The following is an 8,605-nucleotide window of genomic DNA, read 5'->3' as shown; positions in this document are numbered from 1 at the left end:
AGGATCATCAGAGGCTGTCATGCCCTGACTTTTCTGACCTTTGATGATGCAAAATCATCATTTACATCATCATATGATATCTGTTGTGCAATTTTATAGTTGATGCTAATGATGACAAATCCAGAGAGACACTCCTGTGACATATTGGACATATTTGGCTAGTGCGAGCTCGTGCGCCCCCACAAAAGTTGCACCCTGAGTGGTCGCCCACATTGCCCATAGCCATCCCTGAGGATGATAACTCGTTTTTAAAACAAGATGAACCCAGGGTTTTTTCTTTTTTTCTTCAGGCTCCTTCCCTCCCACCGCCAAGCCCGTAGAGGGATCCATTCCGACTGCTCCGTCTTCAGCTGTCGCTTTGTTGTTGTCTTCCTCCTCCATTTTTCTGGAGCATTTTCCTCCGCTTTCCTCCAGCAGTGCCTCTTCCTTTTGTCCTTCTCTGTGTCACACCTGTTGTCTCGAGTAGACAACAGATGTGACACCATCTGTAATGCTTTGAATGTAAAGCACTTTGAATTGTGTTGTACATGAAAGGTGCGAGACAAATAAACATGCCTTGCCCCAGCTGGTCAAAGCAGATTTCTGCCCTTTCTGAGTCTGGTTCTGTTGGAGTGAGGAGTTTTTCTTCTCAGCTGCTGTTTGCAACCTGTTTTTTGCCTCTCCCTCATGGAGGATTGACTCAAAGGAAAGATTCAACACAGATCAATAGTTGCCTCAGCAAAGCAACTTTTTGCTTTTTTTATGGAAATGGCTTGTGGAAGTATAGTTATGATCTGAAGTGAACAATTCTAAGTGAACAATGTCAGGTCTTTAAAAGTGCCTTGAGATAATTTGCATGAACTTAAATCCCTCCATGGTCTGTCAGTCCATCTTCAACTATTTATTTATCTTCCTGTGTGGGGGTTTACTCCCCTGGGAGGCTTTGATAGAGCCAAATCCACCCCTCCTGGTTCTTTTCAGTCTGAAGGAACAACATGTCTGCTCTGAGCTCCTCCTGGCTGACCCTCAGCTTCTCTGGGCTCGGCTGCATCTGGATGGACCATCATACGGTAGAAAAACATATTGTTATCGGACCATTCAGTCCTGAAGTCCTTTGTTAGAAAAATGGACACCATGTCCTCTGGACCACTGACCAAACAGACCATGCAGACTGTTCTCAGCAATAAGCCTAAAAGCCACGTTCAGGTTTTACAGAGTTTCATCATCAGCCTCTGCAGAGCTCATTTACTCTTCTGTCATATAGGATTTATGTTGAAAAGTTTGACATTTTACACAACATAAGTGGTTTTTATGACCAAACCTGAACTCCAAAATGTCCATGCAACATGCTGCACACATTACCATGGCATGGCCGAGGATGAGGAGGGTATGGGTGCTGATCCGAGCTGCTTGCAGGACTGATCTGAACTCAGAGAATGATGGAGGATTTTGAAATGGAAAATGTGATGGGAAGCCTGTGCTTTTCACTCCTGCATCATGGCAACAAATTGTACAGGAAAATGAAGAAACATCAACTGGATCTCCAGGGAAACACGAGACAAAGGACCCTAAATGTCAAAAGTTGATGGGAAAATGGGACGAAGTAACATCTAACATGCTTCATTGGTTTCTATCCTTATTGCATCAGGTAAGATTACAAAGTACTGCATACATGAATCATTTTATAACATGTTCTAAACCTAAAAAAAAAGTAAAATTTTATCCAGTTAAATCAAGCTCATTGGACAGAATTAGAATATTTTGAGTTCGTGTCTAGAGGCAATGTTTTATTACTTTTTCATATAATTTGTGTTTTCCACTTTGTTTTCACATTCAGGGTTGTAAAATCTGCATCACGCCAACGAATTGTAACAGGAAAATGTTGGTACATCTGTCTATCAACTGAATCTGATGTGAGTGGGTCAACAAACAAGGCGAAGCCCCGATGAGCACACATGTCACTCCGCCGTTAAAGAAGTCTGAAGTTAATGTTTCGGAGTGGGCAAGTCAACGTCCTGACCCGAATGCAGCAGACATACGGTGGAAGGAGCTGAAGTGAGCGTTGATGAAGCTGCTGGACCAGGATTCCTCCCAGCTCATCAGCAAAACTCACCGCTGGAAAAAAGCTCCTGCAGTTGCTGCTGCAGTGTTTCCACATTTAATCTCCACTGTTCACTGTGTTGTCTTGGCGTTTCCTTTGGACCTGTGTGTAAATATGAAGCTGAATAAATACCTGGTGAGGGGATCCTTTGCTGTATTGCTGTAACCTGTTGTTTTTATCCAGTTCTATGAATAAAGCTGAATTACACCGATTTAAACACGTCGGAAAGAAGCTCAGAGTAAAAAACGCAATCCGGAAAGAAGACGTGGCTTTTCCACTAATACCTGGCCTTTCCTCTCTAATATTCTGCCCAATAGAAATGGAAATGTGTAAAGGTTGAGCAGTTACCGCTGAAGAAAAGGAAAAGGAAGTCTTTGAGATGTAAAGCTGCGATGCCTGAGGTGGTGTGAGTTTGCATTTGGCTCGGTGTCAGAAGCTTTCTTTGGGTTATTCGTTATCCCTTCAGTTGCGGATGAAATCTACTAAATGAGCTCATGGGAAGGAAAAACAAAACTACAAAACAAAAATGGGTTTGTATTATTTCTTGTTTGTGTTTTTCTACTCGAGACAAAGGCCAGAAAATGTAATTAAATTCACTTTAAATAATCTTTAGCTTCGCTATTCATTTAGTTTTTCATCCCTGTCTGAATAATTTACTCAGTGATTGTCTGTTTGTGTTATCCAGAAACGCAGATAGAAAACAATCAACTCTTTGGATGTAAAACCCGCCTTCTCTTCAGTCTTCATCTCCCTGCTTGCATACAGAGAAGTCAGGGATGCAGCAGCTTGTTCCAGCTTACCTAAGCAGACTTGAAACTTTGGAGCTCTCCTGTACTTTCTGCTGAATAAGTGAAGCCTTCATTTGAATAACAGTGAATTTTAAATCCGTCTTATGCACACATGACTATAAAGTATGCATTTTATACGAATACTTTATTTTATTTCACATTTTATATGTGGAAATCTTTCTGCAATTCAGTCTGGCTTATAAAGAATAGACAAGACCATGGAAGAGACATGTAAGGCCTGACGTTTCCTGCATTTTTCTTCAACGTTGTGGGATCGGGGCTTACAGCTTGTTATCAGATACAGTAATGTTAAATTCCATAATTCAGAATTAAAGTATTTGCACTTTTAGCAGATGTGAACAAAACCATTAGAAGTTGCAAAAAAATCACAATTTTCCACTGTGGATTGATCCACTCAGAAGACTCTCGTGCTGCGCTCCGAAGTGCCTCGGACCTTAGATTTATTTTATATATTTAAAGAGTAAAAATACAGTATGACATCCTCCAGCTTTGCTTTGTTGTTTTGCTAATAACAGCAGATATCCATGGTTCTAATTCATTAAAAAAAAAAAAAGCTAAAAAGCACCAAAATGGTTTCATATAATTTATCGATCAAAAAATAAATCCAATATAATACATGGGACTTTGGTAGGACTTCATAAAAATGTGAAAGTCAAACTTAATGAGTTTTACTTCAGTTAAACTGCTAGCTGGGTTTCTTTAGCTGTCGTTTGGTCAGCAAACGTAGCATTTGATACAGCACCAGGTCTCCTGTAGTCTTGTCGGTGGCTCAGCATTAGAAAGAGGATTTGTTGAGGTAAATATACAACAATCAGACATGAGACACAGGACTAAGAATCTGGGCACATAACAGAGACAACGCCACGCTAAGGATCAACCAATCATTGCTATTTGGGCATCACAAGTTCTTTCTGTTGGTTCCTTGGAAATGTGTGTTGCACACTTGAATCATGAGTCGGTGTGTGGTCTTTGCGGGTTTTATTATGATCGGCTGTTAGAAACAGAAATGAGGGGACAGTAAATATAATGATCCACCATTTTCAACAGCCGACACAGCACTGAATACTGTCTTTTTAAGTTTACACAAAACACTACTAACTCCTTTCTAACAACGAATGATATACCTCCTGTTATTTACAGATTCTATTTTGTTACAGGTAACTGCATACACATTACAAGTGCTCACATCTAAACTTAAGTCCCGATAACACTGACAGAGTTAGCTTGAAGATATCAGCTAAGCTAACACGAAGTCAGACTCTGTTCACTCTACACATCCAGGGAATAATCGGCCATCTTTCCCACTCTTTGGACTTATTTCCTATCCTATACAAATACATGCATGCATTCATTGTGAATATTTACCTGTTAGAAACAGAAATGAGGGGACAGTAAGTATAATGATCCACCATTTTCAACAGCCGACACAGCATTGAATACTGTGGCGCGCGCTCAGTGCTCATTGTATGAGACACTCCCTCTTGTGGCCAATTGGAGCAATTACACACTGTTTAAAGTCTATGAGAACAAAATAAAATAAATAACCCCAAAACCAATAACCAAGGGGGGGGGGGGGGGGGGGGGGGTAGCTTGTGTCAGTCCCCTATATTCCCACATGTGGCTTTAGAATTTCATAGGAAAAGCAGATGTCTTGGCACGGCATGCATCCAGAATGAAGCAGACTAGGTCCCGATTAAAAGAGAAAGTACAGCCATTTCTCACAGACAATGTCAGAAGAGCTGGAAGCAGAACATAATGCCTTAATAAAGCCTAAATGCTATTTCCAGACTCCAAACCTTTCCTTTATTTGGATTTCTGCTTGTAAAAGTTTTTTCTTCTGCACTGGTAAAGATGAAAAAAAGAAGATGCAAATCCTAAGACTGGAGCTGAAGAATGAGCTGAAAGTCATAAATCTTTAAAGTGGGATGAGGCTGCAGATTCAGCAAATGATCTTCTGCACTTTCACCCGTTTGGCAGGCAGCTTGTTTTCACCGACATGTTCGCAAAATGTCATTTCACACATTCCAAATCCGTAATATCCACTTCAACTACAATACTTGGGCTCTTTCCAGCTCTGAGGAGTAGCTTTTGCCTTTCTTGTTGCCTTTGTTTACTAATTTGCAGAAAGTCTAAAAGACGGCCTTGTGACGGTAACAACCTTGAATCCCAATAAACCGCTAAAACGCTGAATGCAGGAATCTCATTAAGAGGATGCTCTTTGTGTTTGGCACAGTTTTCATCCACAGCTCCTCTCTGACATCTGACTCATCAAAGTCTTTGCATAACGATTTAACAAATGGTGGAATAGTCAAGAAGCGTCTCCCACTGTAAGAGACAACAAGTCCGAGGGAGGGGTATTCAGCGGCTGCGATTAATCCTAATATTCTCCCACATACATCCGGCATTAAACCACACGCACACATGTGGTTATGAAGATGAGGTGAAAGAAAGAATCTGACGTGGTCGTCAGGGAGGCAGGAGGCTACAATTTGCCAGTTTCATTGACTTTTTGTGGAGCCGCTATCCTTTGTTTCCTTTAGGGAACATATTTCCAATAACATTACTGGTAACAATGAAGCCGACAGGAAGGATGTGGGCAATGCTTGTGACCTTTCTGACGCTGTAGGAGTCAGTCCTCCGAGGCACTGAGCTGGGTGGTAAACTATAGAATAAACAGCCTTGTACAATAGATTGCTCAGCCAGCTTTTAACACTGAATAAATGGTTGGAAAACCTTGAGTTTACTTGCTGTGACCAAGTTGTAGCTCTTTTTATTTGAGCTCGAAAGATCACCTTGGAAAACAAATTGTAAAAGCAAATAACAGATTATTTGTTAAACAGTGAACGTACAACAAGTAAAGCAGATTTCTTTTAATGCAGCGCCCTCAAGCAAAGACCAACTCAGCAGCCGTCTTGCATCCTGTCTCTTCTCTGAGCTCCCTTTTCAGCCATTAAAATCAGCCTGGTGCTGGTGTCTCATCTCCTGCTCTGTAACCTCCTCTCTCTCTCTCACAACATCCTCTTGCATTTCATGAATCAGTCACAAGTTTATGATATTTTTATTTATTTATTTTTTAGCACAAGAATAACATTTCTTTGCAGATATATACATATACATATACATATACATACATATACATATACATATGTACCTGAATATTCACATATATACATACAAAAACAAATACATACACTTGTACATAAAAAAGAAAATAATGAGTTTCTGATGTTTGACGTGATGCTGGAAAACAAAACATGGCCGACACGTGATGCTGGGAAAAGCTATGAAGCGCAGTCCCCCAGCCTCAGGATGCTTCAGGAATGCACGTGTGTGTCAGTATTGTAAGGTGGGAAACCTGATTGCTTCAAGAGTTTACTCAATGATTTATTGCCTATCAGCTAAACTGCAAAAGGAAGCTTTATGATAATTTATTTATTCATTATTTCTGTGTACAGTTTTGGAGTTACAAGCAACAACGGTCTACTAAAGGCAAGTAAGGAAAAAAAACACAGTCGTGATATCAAACAGTGGCTTGTCTTTTTTTTCCCCTCAGTTTTTCTCATGTTTTGTAGTTTTTAGTTTGTAAAGGGTCTGAATGAAAACGTAGATACGCACACCTGTGTGCTTGTTGTTAATCACGAGGTTCGACAGTTTTTAGATTTTCCTCAAAGTTTCAAAATCTCTACTAATGTGAAGAAACTTTAAATGTCAGTGACATATTTGCATGTAAAAACTACAGTCTGTAAAGGCATCACACCAGAGGTTTGTAGTCCAGAGGACAGCTTTGATCCTGGTTAACATGGTCACCAAATTAACCAGCATAGCCATGCAAAAACATACTGAACAACTGTGACACAAGGCGTTCAGAAAAGATGTGTTCTGAAGCATTTTACATTTCACACTTCACATTGTAAAGTAATGTATGAGTCAGGTTTTCTGTTACCTTTAAACCTGCAACATACAACATACAAGCAAGTCACATCAACTCATCAAGAGGGGGTGAATGTAGAAACGTAGAATAAAACCACAAACCGGACAAAAACAAAACAACCAGCTGCTACATCTGCAAAGAAACAGAAAACATCCTGCAGCTTTTTAAAGAAAACAAAGCAGGCAATCATCAGGAGCACCTACAGGAGGACAAACTGGAGTTAAAAATAATATGTAAACAAGTTAGCAATGTTATGTTGGCTATCCATCCATCTTTGTTCATAAAGTGGATTTTTATTCAAATTCTATTCTATTCTATTCTATTCTGTTCTATTCTGTTCTATTCTATTCTATTCTACAGTCATTTATCTGATGCTTTAAAGTGACTTACAAATGAGAATGAGAACAACACAAGCATGAATTCAAACGGTGGAGGAAATCGTAAGAAGGTGCTGGTCGGACTGCTGTGAGGCCAGCTGGATGCTGTGTTGCCATGTAGTGCTGCATCCTGCGTGGTTTATTTTGTTTGTTCTCTTTGTGGTCGTTGGCAGCCAACAGGATTCATTTTCAGTGAGCAGATCTTAGCCTTTAAATCCAGTTTTTGAAACTTTGTTTTGCTTGTTCATTGTTCTTTTAATATACCGCAATTCAAAGGGAAATTGCACAAGGAATTAAAACTCAAATTTTAAAACAAGGGAGGAAAATATGAGCATGTCACATTTAAATCATCAAAGTTCTATTCTATTCTATTCTACAGTCATTTAGCAGACGCTTTTATCCAAAGCGACTTACATATGAGTGAGAACAACACAAGCACAAAATCAAACAGTAGAGGACATCGTAGGAAGGTGCTAGTGGACTGTCCACTTGGATGCAGATCCTTGCATAAAGTGCTACAGGCTTTTTTTTTTTTTTTTTTTGTTTACTCCCTTCCCACCATATAATATCACCTATGTTACAATACAAAGCTTTACCGGGATAAGTTTATTTTTCTCATGACAACAGATTCTGACTGATCCCTTCAACCTGATGTAATCATGATAACATCTGAGCAGATTATTTTTGGAACTGGCCACACATTACCTTACTTTTCATTGTACTCATTGCAATCCCAGTAAAGCAAATCTGAATCTGTAATTTCCCAAATGACTTCTAAAAAATAAAACTTTTGCTATTATTTTGGTATATGAGTTAAATATCAAAGATCTGTCTCATTTCATCTATTCTGATTGTGGCCTTTCTGACGTTGGCCTTTCCTCTGCAACCCGCCTTGCCGCTTCTTTTTGTCTTTTTATTTTGCTTTGCCACTTCTCCATCTCAGTTCATTCTCCACTCTGATGACACGACTGTGCTCCATCTTTTCACCTTCTTCTGTTTGAGCCAGTCATTCTGATCTTTCTTCTTTAAATCTCATCTTTGCTGTTTTTCTCCATCAGACTCTTTGTGCAGCTCACATTCTCTGCATCTTCACCTCTTTTATGATGCCTGAAGACTGGCATCCAAACTCTCCGCCAGCTGTTAACCCGTCCACACCACCACCGGCATGTCGACTGTGCGAGGGTCCTATTCAGCCCCCCTCTTTGTTCCAATCAAAACTACACCATTATGATCCATCTGAGTCTAATCACTGAACAAAAATGGTTTAATTTAGCCTTTTAAAATATGAATAGCTTTGAATTCTCTGTATTAACGAGTCAATGTCTCATCTTTTATACATTTCTGACGGGTTTCTTTTCTATTGTTCACTCTTATATTTCAGACTTGTAGATGACTTGCAGCAAACATA

The sequence above is a fragment of the Telmatherina bonti genome (genome assembly GCF_933228915.1).
Source record: "Telmatherina bonti genome assembly, chromosome: 14".
Lineage (NCBI taxonomy): Eukaryota > Metazoa > Chordata > Actinopteri > Atheriniformes > Telmatherinidae > Telmatherina > Telmatherina bonti.
The sequence above is the reverse complement of the archived record's forward strand: the minus strand, read 5'-3'. Positions refer to the sequence as shown.